This window comes from Orcinus orca, chromosome 3, assembly GCF_937001465.1.
Source record: "Orcinus orca chromosome 3, mOrcOrc1.1, whole genome shotgun sequence".
Lineage (NCBI taxonomy): Eukaryota > Metazoa > Chordata > Mammalia > Artiodactyla > Delphinidae > Orcinus > Orcinus orca.
The window spans coordinates 75938626-75964367 of NC_064561.1; the positions used below are offsets into that span (position 1 = coordinate 75938626).

The 25742-nt window shown below is 47.2% G+C and overlaps 1 protein-coding gene across 1 annotated transcript in view; it reads left to right on the plus strand.

Moving 5' to 3' along the window:
- Positions 1-25742, plus strand: part of ACSL6 (acyl-CoA synthetase long chain family member 6) — a 291721-nt gene that overhangs the window by 119278 nt on the left and 146701 nt on the right. Inside the window, exon 5 of the mRNA XM_049707244.1 lies at positions 13670-13851. The gene's annotated coding sequence lies outside the window, so the exon portion shown is untranslated. The remainder of the gene's footprint in view (positions 1-13669; positions 13852-25742) is intronic.

Sequence of the window (25742 nt, forward strand, 5' to 3'; positions counted from 1 at the left end):
GTCAAACAAACAGGACAGATTCAGCCTAGAACTGTGCTGTCCAGTACAATAGCTACTAGCCATATATGGCTATTTAATTGAATGTAGCTAATTAATTAAAATTAAATAATATATGGACTTCCCTGGTGGTGCAGTGGTTAAGAATCCACCTGCCAATGCAGGGTACACAGGTTCAAGCCCTGGTCCGGGAAGATCCCACATGCCACGGAGCAACTAAGCCCTTGCACCACAACTACTGAGCCTGCACTCTAGAGCCTGTGAGCCACAACTACTGAGCCCACGTGCCACAACTACTGAACCCCCTGTGCCTAGAGCCCATGCTCCGCAACAAGAGAAGCCACCGCAGTGAGAAGCCCATGCACGCAACGAAGAGTAGCCCCAGCACACCACAACTAGAGAAAGCCCGCATGCAGCAATGAAGACCCAATGCAGCCAAAAATAAATAAATAAATAAATAAATTAAAACAATAAAAAATTAAATTAAATAATATAAAAAAATTATCAATTGCCTTAACCATATTTCAAGTGTTTGATGGCCACATATGGCTTGTGGCTCCTATATTGGACAGTGCAGATACATAATTCTCATCATCACAGAACATTCTATTGGAATGCTGGTCTAGAATAATAGAGCCAAATTCCAGCAGGACTGTCCAGGTAGATGTAGGTACTACAAGGCAGGTTCAAGTTCTTCATTGCCTCTGTGTGAAGCAGATGTACCTACCTCTTCATTATTCCAGTTGTCCATCTGGTAACTATTAGATTAGACACACACACACACACACACACACACACACACACACACACACACACACACACTCTTGCTTATTAATTCTTAAAAACTGGATATTCTAAACCCATAAGAAAAAAGAGAAGCATTTTCCAAATTGCTCCATAATTTTTCTTACCCACGATATGGTTAATACCTCATGTTATTATTGCAAGGAAGTACTTCTTTTTCACTGTGTGCCCCTTTGGGCCTGTCATGAAGAAGAAAATAAGCCCATTTTTGAACTTCTCTCCTTTAGTATCAGGCCACTCAGCTCTAAAAGGATGCAATAGCAGCTCTTCTTATTCATTCCTTTTTAAGAGCCTGATGAAGTGCTCTCTACCTCCCAGTCTCTGCTGAGGCTCTGGAGGTAGAGACCGGGAGTCTCAGCATTGGGAAGGTCTTCTTAGATGCTGTAGTCTTTTGTCATTTCACACCTTAACCTCAAAGGAAGCCCTTTTTCCTGGGATGGAGCACTTTAGTTCCCACAACTCTTCTCTGAAGTCACTGTAGAGTGGGTGGAGGGAGATGAAGGCGATTCTTTGGTCTGAACTTTTTGAGTAACCTTAGGAGTGGATCTGTTAAAACCGGAGGGTTTTTTTCTTTACCACACCACCCCCAGGATTCCATTTCCTGCACATGTGACATCAGCACCTCTAGTTATCTTGGCCCAAGCCTTTGGACCATGCCTTGGGAGGGCTCTACTCTCTGCATTGAGCTCCATTTATACCTCTCCAGTGGAAACAATGACTTTCTTTGCCCTGACCTGGTAGGAAGGCTCTTTCCTCTTACTTGGTTAACCAAAGTGGGAATTAGGATTACTGCCTCTGTGGGTAAAAGACATTTTGCATGTTGGAGAAAGAGGTAGGTAGTGGTTTCATCTGCCACTACTGCCCATGGATGTGACTAGAACCTCCTCCTGATGCAGAACCCTGTCTCTTCCATTGGCCCTTTCCCAGCTCCTATACTATTTTGACTTTCTACTCACCCCTTTTTCTAACCCTGATGCCATCCTACACCATTCTTTTCTGTCCCTTCTCTTGCCCCAGTTCTAGCCACTGCCCTGGACTCAAGGTCAGTTGAGGGGAACAGTCTCTCAAAATCTGGGCAAAGATCTTTGGGGGTGGGGTGCTGCTGGGATGCAAGGTGAGGACATGAGGAGAGGCACACATAATCTGAATGCTGGTATTTGCCTGACAGGGCTGGATCTTCCATGGCCTTCCACGCTGTCTGTCTTTGAACTTATTTCATAAGAGGAACCTTTATCTTCTGGCCCCCTGGCTATCCAGTACTTTGTGCCTGCCCCCCATTCCCTATTTGAGGACATTCAACTGTGCTGCAGGAGAGAGCTGGCCCATGTCCCCACCTTCAGGGGCCAGGGAGATCCATGAGCCTGGCAATGAGGGCTAGGCAGAGACATGGCAGATGAACAGAGACTCCATGGCAGATGGAGTCTAGTCACCACAGGGACCCCTGCAGAAGAATCAGGCTCGAAACTTTAGCCTTTGCTTGGCCAACTCCTAATGATTTTATAAAAAATAGTTTTGTCTTTTAATTACCCGAGTGATGTACGAATATATTCTCCTCTTGTAATTCCTAGAGGAGAATATTATCTTCTTGTAACAAAAAGAAAGCAGTTCAGCCTGACAATTATAAAATTGTAAAGCTAAATAAAGTGCCCTTTGACTGCCTCACCTGATCCTAATCCCCTCTCCCAGTTCCCACAAGTAACCACAGTTCTCAGGTGTATATCCTTCCAGATCTTTTTTTATACATTTATTTACTGACCCTGTATATATATATATAAAAATAGATAGGGTTCTTTTGTGGTTTTCTGCTTTTCTTTCCTTCTCTCTTTCTTTTTCATAAATGATGTACTATACCTATCACTCTGCAGTTATCAGTCAGTGATATATTAGAGATCACTCTGGGTTGGTTGAAAGAGAGCATGTGCATTTTGGAATTGCTGCACAGTATTCTCTAGCATGAACATACCTCAGTTTATTTATTCATCTCTGGTTGATGGAAATTTTATGCGTCTGCAGAATTTCACTATTACACACGGGCTGCAATGAATATTCTTATATATGCTTCATTAAGCACAAAAGCAAGCATCTTTCCTGGTAGATACAACATAAGAAATTACAGACTCATGGGAATATATATATTTACATTTACTAGAGTCTGTCAACTTGTTCTCTAGAGAAAAGTTAGATCCACTAACATTACATACCTACGAAGCCTGTTAAAACCATTGTCTTCATAGTATCAAATGTCACATACAGAATTTCTGACTGTTTATTTCTTAAGTTCCTTAGTGATGTTAAACATCTCTTTATATATTTAGTGGGCATTTCTGTTTCGTCTTCTGTTAGTTACCTGTTCATATCCTTTTTCTATTAAGTTGTTAAGATTTTTTTTTAATAAATTTATTTTATTTTTGGCTGTGTTGGGTCTTCGTTGCTGCGTGCAGGCTTTCTCTAGTTGCAGTGTGCAGGCTTCTCATTGCGGTGGCTTCTCGTTGCAGAGGACGGGTTCTAGGTGCACAGGCTTCAGTAGTTGTGCCTCGCGGGTTCTAGAGCACAGGCTCAGTAGTTGTGGCGCATGGGCTCAGCTGCTCTGCAGCATGTGGGATCTTCCTGGACCAGGGCTCAAACCCGTGTCCCCTGCATGGGCAGGAAGATTCTTAACCACTGTGCCAACAGGGAAGCCCAGAGTTGTTAAGATTTTACTTGTTAACTTTTTAATACTCCGTCTATACTCTGGATATTAATTCTTTGTCTATTATAAGTGTTACAAATGTTTCCTCTCAGTGTTTCACTTGTCTTTTATTTTATAGTATCTTTTATTATACTAAAGTCTTTCATTTTGATGAAGTAAAATGATCGATTTTTAAAGGGACTTGATGTTTTGTGTGGTCTTATTTAAAAAGGCTTCTTCTCCCCTCAAGGTCATAAACATATTATTATATATTTTTCTCCTATGTCTATTCTTTATATTTAGGGCTTTAATATCTCTGAATTTATTTTGTGAATAGTATGAGGAGGACTCTATCAATAGCTTAATGTTTCCTTGTAGGTGATAATTTTGTAGAAGCTTTGTTGATTGTCTTCCCAGTACTTATCCTGACCTCCTCCCTTGCTAACGGCATTCTGAATTTCCCAGATATGTAGTTTGTGTGGAATTGATCTCACCCTCACCTCTTAAAGTGGCTTAAGGCAATCAATGCATCCCATCCCCCTGGCTACAGGGCATGAATGGTTCAGGTGGGTTAATGACCCTTTGGGCGCCAAGATACACGAAATAATGTTTGTTGGGAGCTTCTGAGAAAGAGGCTTTTCTTCTGTATTGGCTCAGTTGCCACTGACAATTATCTTACTCCCACAAGGGAAGCTAATCTTAGGATGAACCAATACAGTAGAAGACAAAGAAGAGAAATCAGGTTCTTGATAACATCATTGATCTGCTGGACCAATCCTGTTCTGAAATCCAGCCTACCTCTGGACATTTCTTTTACATGAGCCAGTATATTTTCTTGATTATTTAAGCCAGTTTGAGTTAAGTTTTTCTTAAAACTAGAAGTATTTCTAACCTATTTAGTCACAGTTGTCTCAATACTGTTCATTGAAAGATTCATCTGTTTCACACTTACATGAAAGACCACTTGTGGTAGACTCAGGCTTGCTTACTGAAAGACCGAGAGTATACATGAACAGAAAGCTCCAGACTTGGGACTTCCCTGGTGGTGCAGTGGTTAAGAATCCACCTGCCAATGCAGGGGACATGGGTTCGATCCCTGGTCCGGGAAGATCCCACATGCCATGGAGCAACTGGGCCTGTGTGCCACAACTACTGAGCCTGCACTCTAGAGCCCGTGAGCCACAACTACTGAGCACGCGTGCCACAGCTACTGAAGCCCGCGCGCCTAGAGCCCGTACTCCACAACAAGAGAAGCCACCACAGTGAGAAGCCCACATACTGCAACAAAGAGTAGCCCCCGCTCACCGCAACTAGAGAAAGCCCACACACAGCAACAAAGACCCAACGCAGCCAAAAATTAATTAATTAATTAAAAAAAAGAAAGGAAGAAAAAGAAAACTCCAAGACTCTATAGCTAGGTAAGGATAGGTTGCCCAAAAAACTGGCAACAAGAGTTTTCAAGGCCTAGAATATACATATTAGGACTCTGTGATGTGGCTTACTGAAGAGCAGAATTATTGCTTTATTTGGTAGTATGAGCTGGAGGGATTGCAAAAGTCAGTAAGTGCTCTTCTGGACTCTTCTGACCTGGTGGACATGTCATTCTCTGCAGGCTGCCAAGACCATGAACTTGGGGGTTGCCTTTGTGAGAAAGCAAGAAACCTCCACTTGCATCCTCATCTCACTAATATCCTTTGTACTACTAATTAGTAACTACTTCAGGAGTTAACCAAAATAAAACCAACCTTAAAGAGGGTCCAAGTCAATATTATCACTCATCTCTGAATCTAGACTTTGTCTTGTCTCCATAAATCCCATAAATATGTGGGTCTGTTTTCTGGACTCTTCATTCTGAGTTACTGATTTGTTTATTCATTTAGGTACCAGTACCACACAGTCTTAATTCCTTTTACTTTATGACATATTTTGAAATTATGTACTGCAAATCTTCCACCATAGTTCTTCTCCAGAATGATCTCAAATATTCTCCCTTGTGAATTTCAGAACCAGTCTGTCAGGATACATGAGACTTTCTGTAGGGATTTTGATTTTAATAGAATTAGGATGGAATTTATAGACTAATTGGAGGAGAACTCACTTTTGTGGTATTTGGGAAAGCTGCTAATTTTCTGTTTATTGATCTTATATCTGGCCACATTGTTCAACTCCTGGGCTTTCTGTGTAAAGTCTCACATCATCAAGAGGTAATATAGTATAGCGATTAAGAGTACAGAGTCTGAAGTCAGAGTTTCTGGGTTTATATTCTGGCTCTGCCATTCACCAGCCAAGTACCTCAGCATCTCTGTTAGTTTCCTCATCTGTAAAAATGGCTTCTATACTAATACCTACCTCATAAGGTGGTTGTTAGGATTAAATGAGTTAAATGAGATACACAAAACATTTAACATAAAGCAAGGAGTGATAATAATCATCATCATTTATTTTAAAATAACAAGTTTATCTGTTGTTTTTTTAATCCTCATACGTGTTTTTCTTATCTTAATGCACTTGCTAGGACTTCAGTACAGTATTGCATAGTAGCATGGGTATCAGGTATTGTTGTCTTGTTCCTTACTTGAATGGAATTTCTTCTAATGTTTTACTATTAAAATATATTTGCTATAGATTTCTGGTATAATCCTTGGTCTTATTAAGGATGCTTCCTGGTGGTCCTAGTATACGAAGAATTGGCTGAAGCAGTGAGTGAAGGCCAAGCCCTGAGCACTAGGCCAACCTTGCTCGCAGCCTATTAGGCATAAAGTACCCAGGGCAAGAGAAGAAGAGACAAGGCTGCAGATGCTTAAAGCAGGCCAGACACCCGCCTTCCTCTGTTGGAGAGTCCCATGCTTTGAAGGGGCATGATGGAGATATGCTTGGGCTATGCATGTGGTAGTCTGTCTGTAGCAATAATGAAGGCTCTGGCCTGTGTATACAAGACATATGAGGGGTATGTACCTGTGTGCATGGGTGCACATGCATGCTCATGCTGGTCCTGGTTCCTGCAGCCTCATGGGCCCTGCTTAGCCATCGTTTCTGCAGTAGATGGAGAGGGACTCCTGACTGCTGTATCTCTTTTGGATTGTCATAGTTTTCTGTGTACAGTACCCTTATTTCACCTGCCCCACCCCCTAGAGGCAGTCAGGGTGATGACTGAAGCATCAGAACTGTGGTTTCCGTAACAGGAAGTGATTTAGATGCTGAAAGCTAATTTTAGATGAGTTGATACGGGGTTTTCAAAGAATGTTTCAGGAGTGGTTTCAGGCTTAATGCTCAGCCTCCAGCTCCTCTCATTTACGAGGGGCTGGCAGTTTCCCACTGTCATTGTCATTGTCTAGCTGCATGAGCTCATGCCCAGCTGGTCAGCACTCTTGGGTGGAAAGCCGGGGCTGGTTTTCCCTGGATTCCAGCCTGCCTGAGTCATTATTTTTGGCCTTGACCTCAAGGCAGACTCTTGAGACTCAGCATAGGCTGGCTCTAGGCCAGGCTGACTCAGGGCCTTTTATCCCTGGCAAGAACTGCCTGGAGGCTCTGAGGGTCCTGTCAGGACAGGACCCCCATCCAGGCTGAGGCGTAGGTCAGTGATGAGATGAGGCTTTTGGGTCAAGAGAAGTGTCATCTTGGATGGCAGGCATTTAGTGGGGCATCTTCTCCAGGTCAGCACTTTCTCGAGCTTCTTAGAAGGGAGAACACTCGGACCCATGATAGCTACACTAGAGATGCCATCACTGCTTCAGACCTGGAGTTTGGGACTCCTGCTAGTAGCAACAGACACAAAAGCAGAAGAATAGGCACAGAACTTTCAGAGAGTCCTGTCTTCTTAGAGCTAAAGCCCCACTGGTTGGCACCCTCAGAGCTGAATGGTTTCTGTCTCTGCCAAGGCCTGAACACAGGAAATAGGAGACAGGGGCAGTATGCTCACCTCCACAAGGGTCTACAAAGCCCATTTTCATCTGCTGTCGTGTACCCTAGGGCTTCCACAGCAACCCCTGTAGCAAAGAATGCTGCCCCCATTCTAAGAGAAGACGGGCTTCACTGTGCTAAGAGAGATGGCCCAGGGTTACACAGTTAGTGTGGGTGGCATCAGAGCCAGGTTATGTGCTAACCCTTGCACCATACTGCCAATGGGATACCCAACATTCAGAGAGGGAGCTCTGCATGTCTGATCCAGGCAGCAGCCAGCCATGAGCACCTGCCACAAGCCTGGGGCCTCTCGAAAGCTGAAGGAAGCATAATTAAAGTCTCTGCCAGTGCCTAATCTACCCCTTGCCCTGCTTTTGTGTGAGGTATAGCCTGGGAGATGAGGCCAGGCCTTTAGGCCTTGGTTGATATACAAGAGGAAACACTCTTGTCCCAGAGAGGCCCGTAGACAGGCTTTCTGGGGGCAAAGAGCAGGAAGCCTTCTCTTTGGCCTCCATAGTCAGTCAGTCCCCTGAGGAGGATCAAGGAGGGCAGGATTGGCGACCAGCCCAGAGCCAGGGCTGGGCTCAGACCTAGAGATGATGAGAGTATTCTCACGAAAGCTCCAGTGTTTGCAGTGTATTGACACAGTTTGATGGTATGAGCTAAGGCCTGCTCTGAGAGTTACATAGAAGGTGTCTTTGACCTATTTTCAAGGGCTGTGGTGGCAGGAGGAATTTTTGGCCACATCATAAAGAGTTTTGTGGCCACCTCTGATAGACCAAGCTCAGGAAGTTGTAATTTTCCACAATTAGCTTATTAGTCACCAAGATAATCCTTGCCCCAGCTCCTGGCTCCTGCTCCTCTGTGAAAGGCTGACAGGGATGGAGCTCCAGTGTGGCAGCCCTGCCTCCTCAGGATAGGCCTCAGCAGCAGGCCAGGAGCCCTGGAGGCCTTGAGCACTGAGGTTGGACCATCTGTGTGCCTGCCTTGTTTGTGGAGCTTCTGCACAGCCAACTTCTTTTTTTTTTTTTTTGGTACGTGGGCCTCTTACTGTTGTGGCCTCTCCCGTTGCGGAGCACAGGCTCCAGACACACAGGCTCAGCGACCATGGCTCATGGGCCCAGCCGCTCCGCGGCATGTGGGATCCTCCCGGACCGGGGCACGAACCTGTGTCCCCTGCATCGGCAGGCAGACTCTCAACCACTGCACCACCAGGGAAGCCCTGCACAGCCAACTTCTTGTACACTTTGTTCTCCTCAGGAGATTTAGTTTGGACAAGAAATCCTTTACGATCTCAATGAAGGGATGTGGGTAGAGAGTAGATCCCAGAAAATCCACTCAAAGGAAGACCCTTGTACTCTGTGAAGTAACTGTGAAGGCCCAATCTATGACCTTTCTGGGGCATTTTCATTTTAAGAAAAGAGAAAGTCTTAAGCCAAGGAATACATTAATGGAGGCTTTCATAAAGCACTTTCAGGAAACTATATAGTGTTCAGAGCTCCTTGCCCATTAGAAAGATGGGGCTGTGTGGTGTTCACACTTGGATCCCCAGGGTGGACCTCACTCAGGGAGAAAGAATTAGGCGAAGGCTACCCCTCTGTGGGAGTTTTGCCTACTCAGCACCTTCTTCCAAACTACTGGGTTGTCTCATCACAGCTCCTGGACTCCATCGTGTGCCTCTGAGGGGCATTCCTGCTCCTGGAGTTGGTGGAGCACTGCCAGGCTGAGGGCTGAGGAGAGCTGGCCCCTGAACCTTGCCCCCAAAGCCGCGGGGATAGTCATGCATCTCGGTTGCCAGCTGGTGGCATTTTCCTAAGTGGAAAGGGGTGGAGTGGGGGTCCCCTCTGGCCTCTAGGCAGGCCTCTCCTCCTCAAGCTTACAGCTGGCTCCAGCTTGTCCTCTGTGATGAACTCTTCAGTCGGAGCATGTGTGTGGTGGATGGGAACACAGGGAAGCAGGAGTTGCTGCTTTGGAGGCAGGCAGAGTGGGATGCAGCTGGAGGACCTAGGCTTTTCCTGGTCTTATTTCATTCAGAAATAGTCTTAATGTGGCAAAAGGAATTTGTTTGTTGGTTTGTTTGCTTGCTTGCTTGTTTGAAAGTACCCTTCGTTTTTGGAAGTCTTGGCTGCTGCCTCAGTTCTGGTGGGACCAAGGATTGGCCCAGTGTCCCAGATGCTTGGGAGACTCCAAGGCCCTTTTACATGCCTGTGAAGTGACAGAACCCATCTACCCACCTTACCCAGGCTCCTGGTGCTGATGTAGGTTAGAGGAGGGGACCGAGACATAACTTAGCCTCCAAGCTTTGGACTGCCTTCTTAGAGTGTACAGTCTTCTTAGGGGAGAGAATTCAGGAAGAGGATGGCTTGCTATACATGAGAAGTAGGAGCCGCAAACAAGCTGCCACAGCCTGGGAAGGTTTAGAGGGAGGCTTGTCAGGCAAATGGTGGTTCGTGTACAAACTACAGACAACAAATCGAGAGGACAAGTGGGTAGAAGTGAGGTGGTCACTCTGCTCTCAGAAAAACAGGAATCCAAGTTCGTAAGGAAGTGACTCTTTTAAATACACAGGTGGGCCAGCCCCAGACATTACTCTAACCTTTCACAGACATCCTTTTCACAGTGTTTCTCATATTGCACCTTAATCAACTGATGCCTTTCGGGGTGACTCAGGGCCACTGCTCAGGCTGGCCATTGTGTGTTGAATCTAGGCGAGGGTACAGTTACAGCTGGAGGTGGGCCCAGCTCTGAATGGGCACCAACCCCTAAAAAGTCCCCAGATTGTCCTGTAAGCAAAAGTCCCATAGTCAGTTTGCTTTTGGATCCTTTGCCTCCTTCTCTCTGAGAGACATTTGGTAGAAATAGCCCGATTTTTGGAGTCCAAGGGACCTGGCTCCAACTTCTAACTCAGCCACCTACTAGTTGCCAGACCTTAGGTAGTTTACTAAGTCTTCATTTTGCCCCGGTTCATTATTCATTCATTCAGCATATATTGCTTGAGCATCTTCTGTGTACCAGGTACTCATTTAGGTACTTGGGAGTCATCAATAGAGGAAACAGAGAAGTATTCCTGCCTTTAGAAATGTGTATCATAGCATGAGAGGCAGAAAATAAACAACAAGCTTGATAACGTGTTAGAAGGTGATAAGTTCTACAGGAAAAAAAAAAAAACAGAGCAAGATAAGGGGGATTTGGGCTGCTGGGAGTGCTGGTAGAAGGGGCTTCAGTCTCAAATAGGGTGGGCAGGGCAGATCTCTTTGATAAAATAACATCTTTGAGAAAATAACATCTGAGCAAAGACTTGAAAGTGGTTGAAGGAGTTTGGCTATTCCAGACAGAGAGAAGAACCAGTGCAAAGGCCCTGAGGCTGTTGTGTTCAAGGAACAGCACGGGAGCTGGCAAGGCTGGAGCAGCATGTGTGAGGGGGTGGGGCACAGGGGAAAAGTCAGAGAGGTAATGGAAAGATGAAGGGGCAGATGACGTTGGGCCTTGTAGGCCATTGTGGGAACTTTGGCTTTTGCTCTGATAAAACACAGAGCCACTGGAGAGTTTTGAAGAGTCCCACAATCTAACCTAGATTGTAACAGGGTCACTCTGGCTGCTGAGTTGAGAATAGACTATAAAGCAGAGCACAGGTAGAAGCAGGGAAATTAGCCAGGCGTTTACTGAGGTATATTTTAGGCAGAAGATAACAGTGGCTTGAACCATCACGGGTGCAGTGGAGATGGTAAGAAATGTTGGACTCTCGATGTATTTTGAAAGGAGAGCCATCAGGATTTGCTGATGGATTAGATACAGAATATATGAGAGAGCAGAGTCAATGTTGACCCCAAGGGTTTTACTCTGGGCAGGTGGAAAGAAGGACTTGACATTGCCTGAGATAAGGAAGGCTACAGTAGGGCAGGTTTGAAGGGGAAGATCAGGAGTTCACTTTCAAACATGTAAAGTGGGATAATGTTATCCACTTCACCGGGCTGTAGTGAGGATTAAATAAGATAATATGTGAAAGTCATTTGCACTCACACATAGCTAGCTCTCAGTAAATGTCACTTTCCCTTTTCCTTTCTCATACAGGTGGGTGAAGCATGAGCAATTAGGGGTCCTCTAAGCCAATTTGACTAATTGCCTTTCTGTAGAAATAATGAGCAGATGTCAAAACAGTCTCCTCCCCAGTGGTTTTCTCACCCTTCAGAAAACTTTCACTGTTGCTAACAGGGTCTTTCAATTTGTCAAAAGTTTCTTGGCAATGTTGACACACCAACGTGCTGATGAGCTTCTGCATCAGTGGCACCTTGGCGCCCAGGCAGCCTCTCATCTGTGCGCTCATCATTTCCATGTCAGTCACTCTGCAGGTGTCAGCTGAGCAAGAGGCAAGACCTTCTCATCACAGTGAGCAGAGATTAAGGGAAGCAATTTCTCCAGAAGCTACACTTTTTATTATCAAAAGAGAGTTAGCTGACATAACATTAGGTCACAACTTTCTCTTAGCTCTTTGAATCATTTGTCTCTGAATAAAGTTGCTGGCATGTGGCACACTGCAGTTGCTGAATGAACAAAACAAAAAGGTTATAACATGTATTGTAAGACTTTTTTTTCACAAAGGGTATGAATGTGTACTTGACTCTATGAATAAGGAAAGAGAGGTTGAAGGATGTTAACCAAAGAGCCATCTCTGGATATGGGATGCTTTTTGCTTTACTTGTTTGGACTTTTTTTTTGTGAGAGTATTTTTTTTTTTTTGGCTGTGTTGGGTCTTTGTTGCTGTGCACAGGCTTTCTCTAGTTGCGGTGAGCAGGGGCTACTCTTCGTTGTGGTGCACGGGCTTCTCATTGAGATGGCTTCTCTTGTTGCAGAACATGGGCTCTAGGTGCCCGGGCTTCAGGAGTTGTGGTTCTCAGGCTCTGGAGCACAGGCACAGTAGTTGTGGTGCACGGGCTTAGTTGCTCCACAGCATGTGGGATCTTCCCAGACCAGGGCTCGAACCCATGTCCCCTGCATTGGCAGGCAGATTCTTAACCACTGTGCCACCAGGGAAGGCCCCTTGTTTGGATTTTTAACAGTAAATTTATATCATTATTTAGACAATAGAGTAATTTTTAAGAAGTCTGTGAAATGTTCAAGTAAGATTTGTGTGGTACCCATGTGATGGACAGGCTTTCTCATGAGGTGTTTTCAGTGGTGACATTTGCTTCATCTGAGGGACAGCCTGACCCTGCTGTAATGCAGTGGGACTGGCCAAGCAAGGGCACGTGAGATGGCAACAGCTTAGGAAAAGAGATAACCTTCCCCAGAAGTGCTCGAACTTCCCTCTTCCATTGCGGTTGGTGACTGCCCAGACCCAGATCTGTGCTCACTCTCACTCACCTACACACTTGGAAAGAGCCTTTGCTCCAGGCAGAAGTGTATGAACAACTCTACACTAGTTAATAGTGTGAGGGCTCCAGGTACATATGAAAACATCTTTGATAGCTTCAGAATAACAAAATCTTCACGTCCAGAAGTTCTGTCTGAGGGCCGCTGATAGGACTGGCATATATGAGAACAGTGATCTGATTCTTATTCTCTTTAAATTCTGGATATTTGGTTTGTGGGCACCTGCCAGTGTTGCCACTTGGTGTTGGCAAGTGAATCCCCAATATACAGGCTTCTTTGGCCTGTAAAATAGTTCAAGGGACAGGCTAAGTTCCCATATGGTTTCTCAAGAAAGCTATCAAATAGTGCAGAAGCAGAGTGTTTGAGTACTTGCCTTTGGAGACTCGGGGTCCTCTAGATCGGAAGCCCATATCCAACAGTGTTTCCTTTCCCTAGGCTCATTCTTAGAGTCCAGAGTAGTCCAGTTCCTGAAAATGACTCCATTCTCATACTCTCTGACCTTTGGAATCCCACTGCAGAGTGCCAAACTGGTGAGGGGGAATATCACTGAACGGGTCACAGATACCCGACCTCTGCCTCCCCGTGCCTGCCCCGCACTGAGGTGTGCTGATGGGAGTGACTTCAGTGACTTTTGCCCCAACACTGAATGCCCCCATGGGGCCTCTGCCTCAAACCTGATATTGCCATTTATGCTGCAGCTGTCTCTGTTTCTGCCCCCTTCATCTCGACACCCCAGCCCTCCTGCTTTGGGATCTTTGGGGCTTGGATGCTGAGTAGATATACTCCCCTTGGTGGTGAGCAACAGTGTGAGCAGGTAGTAAGCAACAAGCCTCTGCTGACCGCTGACTATTCTTCCTCTGGCAGCCATCCTCCCCTGGCCCTGTGTTGCTAACCTCTGTCTTACACTCCTCTCTGCTCTCCCATGGCCAGGAGGTCAGAAGCTGCTCCAGATGGGGAGGATGCCAGCTGAGATGCCTGATGACCAACGTGCTAGAGCTTCAGTGGGCATCACTCTCTGGGTGTCAGCCTGGATTGTGGCCAAAGTGCTGAGTGGCGAGCAGTGAATAAGCAGCAGCTGTGACATCCACGCTTGAAAGTTCCAGGATTTTGAGGTACAGGAACATTAGGAAGAAGGGTACTTGCTACATTTCAAGTCCAATTTCTCATATGACCAGAATCAGGGTGCCCTGAGAGTGAGGACAGAGCCTGCTGGGTCAGGCCCCACATGCCCTCACAATCTGTCCCCACCTCCTTCTGGATACTCTGGCTCTGTCCAAGGGCATTCAGTGGAGGCCTCCAAGAGGCCAGGCCAGTTGAGGAGCAGAGGGTGGGAAAGTTGAGGCAAGTGGTATCCACCTACCACGCCACTGAGCACTGCACCCTGCCTCCCTCCTGTGCTCTGTCTTCTGTTCCCTATTCTCTGTGACCCCTTTCCTGACCTGTCTTCCCCCTTGTTACCCCCACTGTCCAGATCAGTTCATCATCTCTGGCAACCTCCTCACTGATCCCCCTTCCAATGCATTTGGCCAGTACTGTAGCATGAGTGATCCTTGAAAAATGTAAATCCAGCTCCTTTTTGTCAGGTCTCAGCCAAATGTGTCCTCAAAAAGGCTCCCATCGATCACTCCAAAGATTCCATGCCATCATCTCTTTTATTATCTTCGTTGCTCTTATCTCTGACATTATCTGGGGAATTCTTTTGTTTACTGCTGTACTATCTCCCCTACCAGAATGTAAGTACCAAGAGAGCAGACAAGCTGTCTTATTTCCCACTTGTCCCCAATGCCCAGGACAGTGCATATGCAGCAGGTAGGTGCTCAATAAGTATTTATTTGTTGAATGAAGCCATCAGTCCATTCATCATTCTATCCATCCTTCAGAAGAACTCACATTCCAGTCACTAGGTTGTTTGATAGTCCTTAGAGTGATCTGGGTGCTGAGTGGAGAGGAGAGAGCCTCTCCTTGGTGGCGAGCAAGGGACGAGCCTGCTATGACTCCAGGAGATGGGGCAAGGACCTCTTAGCAGGGTGGCAGTCAGCCAGTGGTAGGCCACATGTCTCTTTAAAAGCAGCAGGAAGCCAGGCTCTGAGATAAGAAGCATGACTGCCAGTGTGATAAAGGTGGGGAGAGGGCCAGAGAGCGGAGAGGTAAGGCTGCTCCGTGGGGATGCCCAGGCCTCTGTGGCTGGCCGGCCAACACCACATTTCCTGTGGGGAACAAAGAGAGGAGATCCCCTCTGAAGGCCCTGGAGCTGGGGCTGCCCCGGGTGCCTCACCCTTGTCCTTACTGAGGTGGCTGAGATACAAGGCTGCTATCCCTCATATCTGCCATTCATGGATACTTGGGGGCCTGCCCTAGGGCAGGTGTTGGACCCGTGTGCTCTCAACTGCCCTGGCTCCCTGGGCTCCTCTGTGTTTTAGTCTCTCTGTTGGTAAAATGGTTCCACCACACTGGTGGTTGTGAAGAGTCTGGGTCATCTAGGAGGAAGTTCTCGGTGGGTACTGGGGGCTGACGGCTCAAGGAGGAGTGAGGCTGTGGAAGGCTGAGATGTGAGGTATAAGTGGGAGCTCGGGATGCTAGATGGGCCATAAGGCTCACGCTCAGGGTCCTGAAGCAGGCAGGGGGCAGACACTTGGAGGACCCAGGTCCAGCTGGCATCCTGATGCTACATAGCCAAGACCTGCTGTCCCTCTTAGTATCTTATCCTGGCTGGTTCATGCTGAGTGGCAGAGAGGGTAATGGAAGAACACCTGACAAGGAGTCTCGGAGACTAGGTTCCAAGTCTCATCTTTGCTCCTCTGGGGCTTTATAGATCTCAGCAAATTATTTCTCTGCTTGCAGCTTCAGTTACGCCATCTGTGAAAGAGGGGTGTCATGGTCTCACATGATTGTGGTGAGCCTTAAAGAAATGATGTAACTCATTCCAGTGACTCTATGGACTTCAGCTCCCCACTCCTATAGAGTCATCTTCTGGGGTGCAGATGGTAGGGGAATGTGTGGACAGAAAACCGCTGTCCTGATTCAGTGGCTTGCTCCACCCTGGCCCCTGGCCCAGATTTTGGAGGCCTTAGTCAAGGGGTGGGGACCAGAGCTGGGATTTCCCTTTAGGTTCCATGGGACAAAAGCACTGTATCTCACTGGAAAGCCTTCAAAACTGCTGGATATAGCCCTGCCTAAGAAGAGCTCAGAATGGACTGGCGGACCAGTTGGACCCGCCCCCGGGGAAACCCAGGGATGAGCTGGCACCTGGACCTGAGTACAGTTCCTGTCCATCCTGCTCCAGCAAGCCTCTGGGGGAAGCTTGAGAAAGGAAGCTGGGGTGACCCACAGGCTGAGAGCTGCTCTACCTGAATCCTGCTCAATATCCAACCTGTTAAAAGAGCCCAGCCTCGGGCTTCCCTGGTGGCCCAGTGGTTGAGAGTCCGCCTGCCGATGCAGGGGATGCAGCTTCGTGTCCCGGTCCGGGAAGATCCCACATGCCGTGGAGCAGCTGGGCCTGTGAGCCATGGCCGCTGAGCCTGCGCGTGCGGAGCCTGTGTTCCGCAACGGGAGAGGCCACAACAGTGAGAGGCCCGTGTACCGCAAAAAAAAAAAAAAAAAAAAAAAAGAGCCCAGCCTCAAGGGCCTGAACTATCTAGGCCTCTTCCACTCACATCACCTCCTCATTCCCCATCGCCCCTCACCCCCAGCTGCCCCAAGGCCCTGCCAGTAGATGCCACCTCACCCTGCACTGACCTGCTCTCTCCAGGTTCAGGGAAGTTTTCTGACCTCTTGGTCTTCGCTGTCTCCATGATGCCACCACTCCTGGCTCCCTCCCTCCCTCTCTTTTCAGTCCCTAAAGGTTCTTCTGCAGTTGCCTCCTCCTCTGCCTACATTCTAGGTTTGCAAGTTACTTGGGACTCGGTCCTTTCTCTCCTTGGCTACATAAGTGTCTCAAACTTTGGTCTGAGGGCTAAATGAGGACCTGTACCCTCCAACTGGGGCCCCTATCTTTTCCTAATATACTACCCCTAAACAACACCTCAGACTCATGGTATTCCCCAGACATACTTCTGCATGCCCTTCTCTGGGGAGAAATTGCACCATTTTGAAACCACACTAACTGTGAGCTACTGGGCCCAGAATTCTCCTGTCTGGCTTCAGCCTCCACCCTAGTATTAGCTAATCCCTGCCATGCTTCTCACCAGGACTTCTGCCATGAAGGAAAGGCTCTCTCTTACTCATCCCGTCACAGGCATGTTCTTTCCTACCCCTTTGCCACCTGGCAGATGACTCCTCCTCCTCCCTTCAAAGACTGCCCTGGGACTACCTGCCCAAGAAACTATACCCAACTCCCCAGCTCCCTGACCCAGATGGGGCTGAATCTGCTCATTGCCTGATGGGTGTCCCTGGTACCTGAAGGCTGAGGCACAGTGAGTACTCCCTGGCTGCCAGTGAGGACACACCCCTTCACAGTTGTTTGTGAAGCACAGTCTCTGGCACAAGGTAATAGTGCAGTTGTTAATGTTTCTACTCCTGTTGGAAGAGAGTGCATTAGCTGGTGCAATTTATCAGCTGTTGGAGAAACACAGGGGAATTAGTTACTCCAAGGATAATGGAATTGGGTAACTATTGCTAAGCTTAACTGATTCTCAGGAAAAGATAATGAAAAGCTTAGAGCAAATTTGGATAAACGTTTATGGATTTGAGATCACTGTCCAAGGATGCAGTATTTAAAACTGTGGCAAGGACCCCAGGAGATGATGCAAATACACCATTAGAATGGTTCCTAGAAGCATGGAAAAATAAGTGAGATAAGCATGTTAGAATTGCTGTGGCAGACTGTGGAGGAAGTGGGTGTGCAGGAGTGAGGTACTAAGTAAGGTTGGAAAACCCACCCAAGGGCCCCAAAGATACCAAAACAGTAAAGAGTGTGCTGGAAAGAAGGGCACCAGCCTCACTAAGAAGTAAAGCAGTGGTTGTCCTCAGTAGGTCAGGACTGACAGTAGGAGATATTGTCACAGAACTGAGCTCACTGAGAGTAGTACTGCTCATTCAGTACAATCAAAAGAAATCAATCAAGGATGATGAGCCTAGTCATCCCAATCACAAGTCCCTTGCTAAGTTTCCAGACCAGAATCAGTTTTCAGACTCAGAATGCATTGATTGAAGAAGAAGCCAGATCTCCAGAAGGAAGAATCCCATAATACCACAGCAAATGTGCATGATAATGATTTCCCCAGCCCTTCCCCAAGGGAACCTGTGGCCATTTATTTGGATATTTATTTAGATACTGGGAAAAGAATACACAAGCATTTCAAGGACTATGAAACACAGGATTTGAGTTGAAATTATTCTCTAGAGACCTGAAATAGCACCTTCTTGTTAGAGTTGGGGGCATATGTGGTTCAGATAATTAATAGATTCTTGGTCTGAATCCTGCTCATAGCAGGCTCTCTAGGTCCACACACTCACCCGGTGATATAATCAGATAAACATACTTCATGGCTAGCATAATCTTCTATATTGGGTCCTTGGCCTGTGTGGTAAGAGCTATCATAGTGAGGAAAGCCAAGTGGAAACCTTAAAAACTTCTCCCTATTCCAGCCAAAATAGTAAATCAGAAACAATATCACAGGGCTTCCCTGGTGGCGCAGTGGTTGAGAGTCCGCCTGCTGATGCAGGGGACACGGGTTCGTGCCCCAGTCCGGGAAGATCCCACATGCCGCGGAGCAGCTGGGCCCGTGAGCCATGGCCGCTGAGCCTGCACGTCCGGAGCCTGTGCTCCGCAACGGGAGAGGCCACAACAGTGAGAGGCCCGTGTACCGCAAAAAACAAACAAACAAAAAAACAACAATATCACATTCCAGAGGTGATCGCAGAAATTAGTGCCACCATTAAAGACCTAAAGGAAGTCCATTGTATCTTCTTTAATTTACCAATAAAACTCAGATACACCCTAGAAGATGGCAGTGGGCTACTACCAATTCAGCAAATAGTAGCCACAGTTGCAGCCACTGTGCCTGCCAGGTGTTCTATCTTTGCTGCAGTAGATTATTAACATGACCTCAGGCATACAGTGTGTGGACACTGATCTGGTGACTCCATTCTTTTTTACCCTTATTAGAAATAGTTTGCATTTACTTGGAACAAACAACAGTATAAATTTCCAGGGTTAGGTTATCGCTCCTTCCTGCAGAACATCACACTGGTCTACTCTATCAATAATGTTATGCTATATATACAATGGAATATTACTCAGCCATAAAGAGAAACGAAATTGAGTTATTTGTAGTGAGGTGGATGGACCTAGAGTCTGTCATACAGAATGAAGTAAGTCAAAAAGAAAAAAACAAATACCGTATGCTAACACATATATATGGAATCTAAAAAAAAAAAAAATGGTTCTGATGAACCTAGGGACAGGACAGGAATAAAGACACAGATGTAGAGAATGGACTTGAGGACATGGGGAGCGGGAAGGGTAAGCTGGGATGAAGTGAGAGAGTAGCATTGACATATATACACTACCAAATGTAAAAATAGACAGCTAGTGGGAAGCAGCTGCATGGCACAGGGAGATCAGCTCGGTGCTTTGTGACCACCTAGAGGGGTGGGATGAGGAGGGTGGCAGGGAGACGCAAGAGGGAGGGGATATGGGGATATATGTATGCATATAGCTGATTCACTTTGTTATATAGCAGAAACTAACACAACACTATAAAGCAGTTATACTCCAATAAAGATGTTATAAAATAATGTTATGCTGATCAGACACGATGATCAAGAAGTGACTAACACATTGATAGCCGTGACAAGATACACGTACTCCAGAAAATAACCCCTGTGAAGATTCAGAGCCTGCCACATCAGTAAAGTTTTTAGGAATCCAGTGGTCTAGAGCGTGTCAGGAAATTTCCTCTGAAGTATAGGACAAATGACTACATGTTCTACTTCTCACCATGAAGAAGGAAGCACCATGTTTGGTAGGCCTCTTAGGGTTATAGATGTAACCTACTGCACACCTGGGAATATTACTGTGACCCATATACCTGGCAGTAACACAAAGGCCTGCCACCTTTGAGTGAGGCCCCAGGTAGGAAAGGGCTCTGCAGTGTTTTCAGGCTATAGTACAAGTAACCCTGCTATTTGGACCATATGAATCATCAGATCCTGTGGTTTTTGAAGATACCAGTAGTGGGAGAATACATTGTGTCCCTGAGGTTATGGAACAAAGCCATAGCATTTGCCTTGAGGAATTATACACCTTTTGAAAAACAGCTCCTGTTATTTTCCTGAGCCCTGATGGATCTGGAGGGCCTGACTGAGAAAGTCAGGCAAGCCTAGCAACAACCCATCATAAAATGGAAGTTGTACATTGGGAATCAAGTATGAGCAGGATTGGAGGGCACAAGTAAGCTTCACAAACAAGTAAGCCAGGACTTCATGTTTGTGCTTCTGTGGCACCAGAGCCTCTCCCCGGGCTCACACCTATGGATACATGGGTAATCCCCTAGGACCAGCTGATGGAGGAGGTAAAAGCCCACACTTGGTTTACAAATAGGTCAGATCAGTATGTAAGTCAGGCCAGAAATGGTTAGTTACTATACTACAGCTCCACTCAGGGGTGACCTTGAAAGAATTGAGAAAAAATCCGATGGGCTAGAGCTTCAGGTGGTATACCTGGCCATTGACGTTGTGTAGAAAGGTTGTCTGAAATTAAAATATATATGGACTCAAGGGCAGTGGCAAATGGCTTGGCTGGCTGCTCCGGGACCTGGAATGAGAAAGACTAGAAGACCAGGGACAAGGAAGTGTAGTACAGAGGCATGCAATGGAGGGACGTTAGTGGCGTGAAGTATGAAGAACTTCATGTTGCATGTTAATGCCCACCAGGAAGCATACCACAATGTAAGAGGTACAATAATCGGGTAAACACAATGACTCTACCAGCTAATATCATCCAGCTTCTGTCATTGTACCCCAGTGCTGGCTCAGTGGGTACATGAATGGAGTAGCCTTGGGGACAGGGATGCAAGCTATACATAAACCCAATACCATGAGTTCTTACCACAGTTGATTTAGCTATCGCCATTGTCAAATGTCTAGCCTGCCAGCAACAGAGACCAACTTTGAGCTCCAAATATAGTACCGTGAGTCAGAGAGATCAACAGGCCACTTGGTTGCTAATTGACTACATGGCCGTCTAAAACCCTGGAAGGGCAAGTGATTCGTTCTGACAAAAATAAATACACATTCCAGGAATGGGTTTGCCTTTCCTATCTTCAGGGCCTTAGCCAAATCACTATTCAAGGGCTTTCAGAGTATTTGATCCACTAGCATGGGATCTCATATAGTATGTCAAACCAAGAGATCCACTTTATGGCAAAGAAGGAGTAAGTCCATGACTGTAGGGACCACTGATCATATCACATACTGCACCATCTAGGAGCTGCCGACCCGATAGAATGTTGTACAACAGCTTGTTGGAGGCATAGTTGAAGCGCCAGCTTAGGAGTGGTACTTTACAAGGATGATAAGCCATCCTCCAAGACACGGTTCTCACTGTAAGTGAAAGACCCTTATATGGATTCAAGCTCCAATAGATATAATACAAGGGTCTGAGAACCAAGAGACAGAAGCAGGAATGACCCGTTTTACCATCACCCAGTGACCCACTTGGGAAATTTGTGCTTTCCATCCCTGCAACTCTGGACTCTGTAGGTTTAGAGATCCTGTTTCCCCAGTAAGGAACACTTCCACCTGAGACCACAGCAAGAGTCCCATTAAACTGTAAGCCAAGACTGTTGCCAGGGAATTTTGCCTCCTTTTTTCCAGAGACCAACAGAAAAGAAGTACTCTTGGCAGGGGTACCTAAGCCTGATCTTCAGGAGGAGGAAAGGGTACCGCTACACAGTGCTACACAGTGGGATCCACTTGAGTGACTCTCTGGTACTCCTCCCCGCAATTTTGACAGTAAAGGGACAAGTGCAGAAACCCCAGGCTAAAATCGAATCAGATCAGGAATTAGATCCTCAGGGATGAGGGACTGGGTTATGCCACTGGGGAAGCCATCAGGATGAGTGTATGCTCAGTGCTAACTGAGGGAATCTGCAATAGATAGAAGAGGAGGAGATGAGTGCTAACTGTGGCCCTGAGATCAACTACAACAGCAGGGGCTGTAGTTCATCTCGCTAATCTTTCTCTTCTATGCTTCCTTCAAGAAGAGAAGCACATCAGAATCATCGGTGATTCAGCCTGGCTTGAGAGAGCCCATTGCTAAGTTTTTGCCAACCAGTTTTCAAACCATTACAAACTTCAGATTGCCTTAGTGGGAGTATTTACACAATGATAATTTACAAACGTTCAAATCAAGGTTTGGCCTTTTTTTTTTAAGAGCCAGTTGTTAAACATGTAACGGCATACACAGCAGTAAAATCCTGGAGGAGCTGCTCACAGAACCTATGGGAAGTGGTTATATGAAGAAGTGGATCCAAACAGTTCAAGGGGTGGACTGTGGTGGATGTAATGGTGTGCTATCCAGAACACCCTTCAGGAGTCAAAGGCTTATTCCCCCAGGTTAGGAATTCTGCTGGAAGGCACCTCTTGGCAGGCATCCCCTCTCTTTGGGGATTTCCTTGGGTGAAAAACATTGCCATGCCTGAAGTCATGCCCCCTTCTAGGGACAGCCTACATCTAATTACGGATCAATATCAAGGAATATGGTTTAACCTCCTCACCCCAAATGAGGAAAACTCTGAGGGATCATCGCAGCTCTAGAACTCTCTGTTGGCTCAGCTGAGACTTTTGTTGTGACTGCATTGGATCCAGCTTCTCCCTCTGTTCAATCCTGCCCCCTCCCCTCCCCTCCCCTTCCACGAACAATCCTACATGCCAGTCTCTGTCTCAGAGTCTTCATCCCAGGGGCCCAACCTGAGGCAGGCAGCCTGGTCATGGTTTCAGCACAAAGGTCCCTTCAAGGTAGGAAAGTCTTACCCCTTCCCAGGGGTTCTTGGACTCTACAGACACAGAGCTGAGTGTGTCCAAGTCAGTCCCAGTCTCTCTAACTATGAAAGAGGCTAATCTTCCCATTCTTGTCTGGCCTGGAGTCTCTCCCCTTGGCCAGGACCTTTTAGGTCCTCAGGTCTCTGGGCCTTGGAGGTCATGGAGGTGAAGAGAAGTTGGCCAGTTGGAGCTAAGCATCCTCTGATAACCACAGGAGCACTGGACTGCAGCCTCTACCTGGTACTGTCCACTGTGCCCACAGAGTCTGGACTCACAGTGGCTCCTAATAAGACCTTTCCCAGGACAAGCAGTTCCACTGTGCTGTGAGTAGGTGGCCTCAGGAGGGATATGGGGGAGCTGTTCCTGCCCCACAAGGTTTGGAAGGGGGCATGTGACAGGGGTATGAATTGATTCTTGAGTCTGGCCCTGTTGCTGACTCTGTTCACCGGTGCCAAATAGAAACGCGGAGACAGATTTTTGGGTGAAGTAGAAAAGAATAGTTTTATTTCTTTGCCAGGCAGAGGGGACCACAGTGGGCTAATGCCCTCAAAAGTGTGTGTCCCACCCTGGAACGGGTAGTGAGGAGTCTTACAGTGTTCAAGGAGCAGGGCGTGATCAGCTCGTGGGCATTCTTCTATTGGTTGATGGTGAGGTAATCGGGAGTCAGCATCATCAACCTTCTGGTTCCAAGTGGTCTGTCTGGGGTCTGTGTGCTCGTGGGCAGCACACAGTTAACTTCTTTCACCTGGTGGGGGTTTCAGGATCTGCAAAACAGCTCAAAAGACATGGCTCAGAATATTATCTATAGCCCTTGAGGAGGAACTAAAGGTCCTTGACTTTGTTTAATGGCTAAAGTATTATTATTTTGTCTTGCTTGACTGTTTTCCTTTCTTTCTGTATTTTCTCACTTCTCTGATAAAATTTATTCTTTGACTAAAATTTTTCTACAGACAAAAGGCAGGTGGAGGACATGGGTGGGGGTCTATTCTGGGAAGGCCTCATAGGGTCCTGCTCGGTTACAGTTCCAGGGACAGTGAGGGCCACAGCTTTCTCCATTCCTGAGGATCATGGGGCCGGGGGAATTGTGGCCCTGGAAAGAGTCCCTCAAAGTCTCTGATTGCAGTGCCAAGAGAGAGAAACTCCAAGAACCTCTAGGGCTGAGCTCAGGGCAGAACTGCCACCTCTCACCCTGACCACAGCAGCAGCTGTGTCTTTGTCTGTACCTGCTGGGACTCTAAGTCTGTTCATCTGCCTGTATGTCTGTCACTGCAACTGTCCCCAGGTGGTCTTTGCATCTGTCCCTTCCAAGCTTTGCCTGAATCTGTCAGTGTCAGGGTCTGTCCATCTCTTATTGTCAGGGGCTTCAGTCTGTGTCTCTCTGTTTGTCTGTCACTGTCATGGGCCTGTTCTGTCTGTCTGCCTGTGACTCCTGGACTTTCCAACTGGCCGACACCAAGGAAAGATACTCCTTCCTACCACGGAAGTTCATGATAACTAGGGGACCCAGGCCCACAGCCATGCCTAGTGTTTTTGTTTGGTCTGGAGCCCAAGTCTGTCTCTCTCTGTCCCTAAGCATCAAAGGTGCGGGAGCCTTTGGTGTGACTGTGGCTCACGGCATGGCCTGAGGCTCTTGCAGCTTCCTTTGATTTCTGCCTGGGTTCCAAAACTGGTTGGTATGCATTTCCAGGGGTTAGACCTGTGAGAGGAGGTGTTAGGGTCTGAGTCACAGGTCTTCTGTGAAGCTAGGCTGGGCACAGCCCCGCCTCTGTCCTTGAGCAGGGCTAGAGCTTCTGTTTCAGTTGAAGACCTGGGAGGACCTACAGCAGCTTCCCTATGGAGATCCCAGTAGGAGAAGGGCCCTGAGAGTTGTGGGGTCAGTCAGGGAGATCGTCCTAGGTGTGGGGGGGTGGGCAAAACTATGAGTTATCATGTAGTTTCTGAGTTGAAGCTGTGGCTCCAGCAACAGCTGCTGTTTCCCTGGCCTCCACTCCCAGCACATGAAATGACCCCACACTTATCCAGCCCTGCTGGCGCAATAGGCCTGGGCGGGAGTCAGGGCCTCCACCGGGACAACTTGGGGCTGCCCCAGGTTCTGGGCAGGAGGAAGTATGACACATTGCCAGGGAGCTGGGCTTCCCTCCCTTCTTTTGCTTCCTTTAAGATAGTTTCTAAATCCGTTAAGTGGGAGAGGGAGCAGGCAGCTATGCTGATGTTGGGTTCTCAGCTCCACTGCCTCCTGGGTGACCCAAGGTCATCCTCTTGGCTCATCTCTCAGTTGCTGTTGTTGATAAGGATAATGATAGCAACATCCCTGGTTGTGTATGGAGTACCTTATAGCCTGGTGCTGATCTTTGCCCCACAGAGCATTTTCTAAACTTAGGGAAATTCATGCTGCCTTTCCATCCTGACTTCCATAAAACCTGTAAATATTTCTATTAATCAGAGGTGAGAAGAGGCTCACTTTCCTCAGACTCTGGAACACAGTCACTGCTGGCACCTATGCAGTGAGTGGTCCTCCCCAGACCTGGGGGAGAGAGCTGTAATTCAGAGCAGAGACCTCACAGTCCCCCAGCGGATGATAGTGCTCCCCTAAGGCCTAGAAGGTAGCCAGAATAAATGTTTAGGAGGAGGATGCCCCAGTAGAGGACGTGTCCACCTCCCACTGGACACTGGTCTGTCCCACTGGGAGAAAAATGTCAGCCATTTGACTGGGATGCATTCCAGGCACAGGGGCCTGGAGATGGTAGGAGAACTGCAGCTGGTTCCTGTTCCTGGAGCCCAGGGCTGTGGTGCGGGAAACAGAGAGCTACGAGCAGTGAGGCTGGAGAGGTCTCCGGGACTGTGGGGCCAGAATGGCAGAGCAGGGTCTTCGACCAGACCAAAGGGCTTGGAGCTCATACTGAGCCGGCAGGCAGCCCATATGGGACACAGCCAGACTAATGCACTAAAATATAAGCACCTCAAGTGTTGGGTTCTTTGCAGCACCTGGCATAGTTCTTGACACTTTGTAGGACTCAGT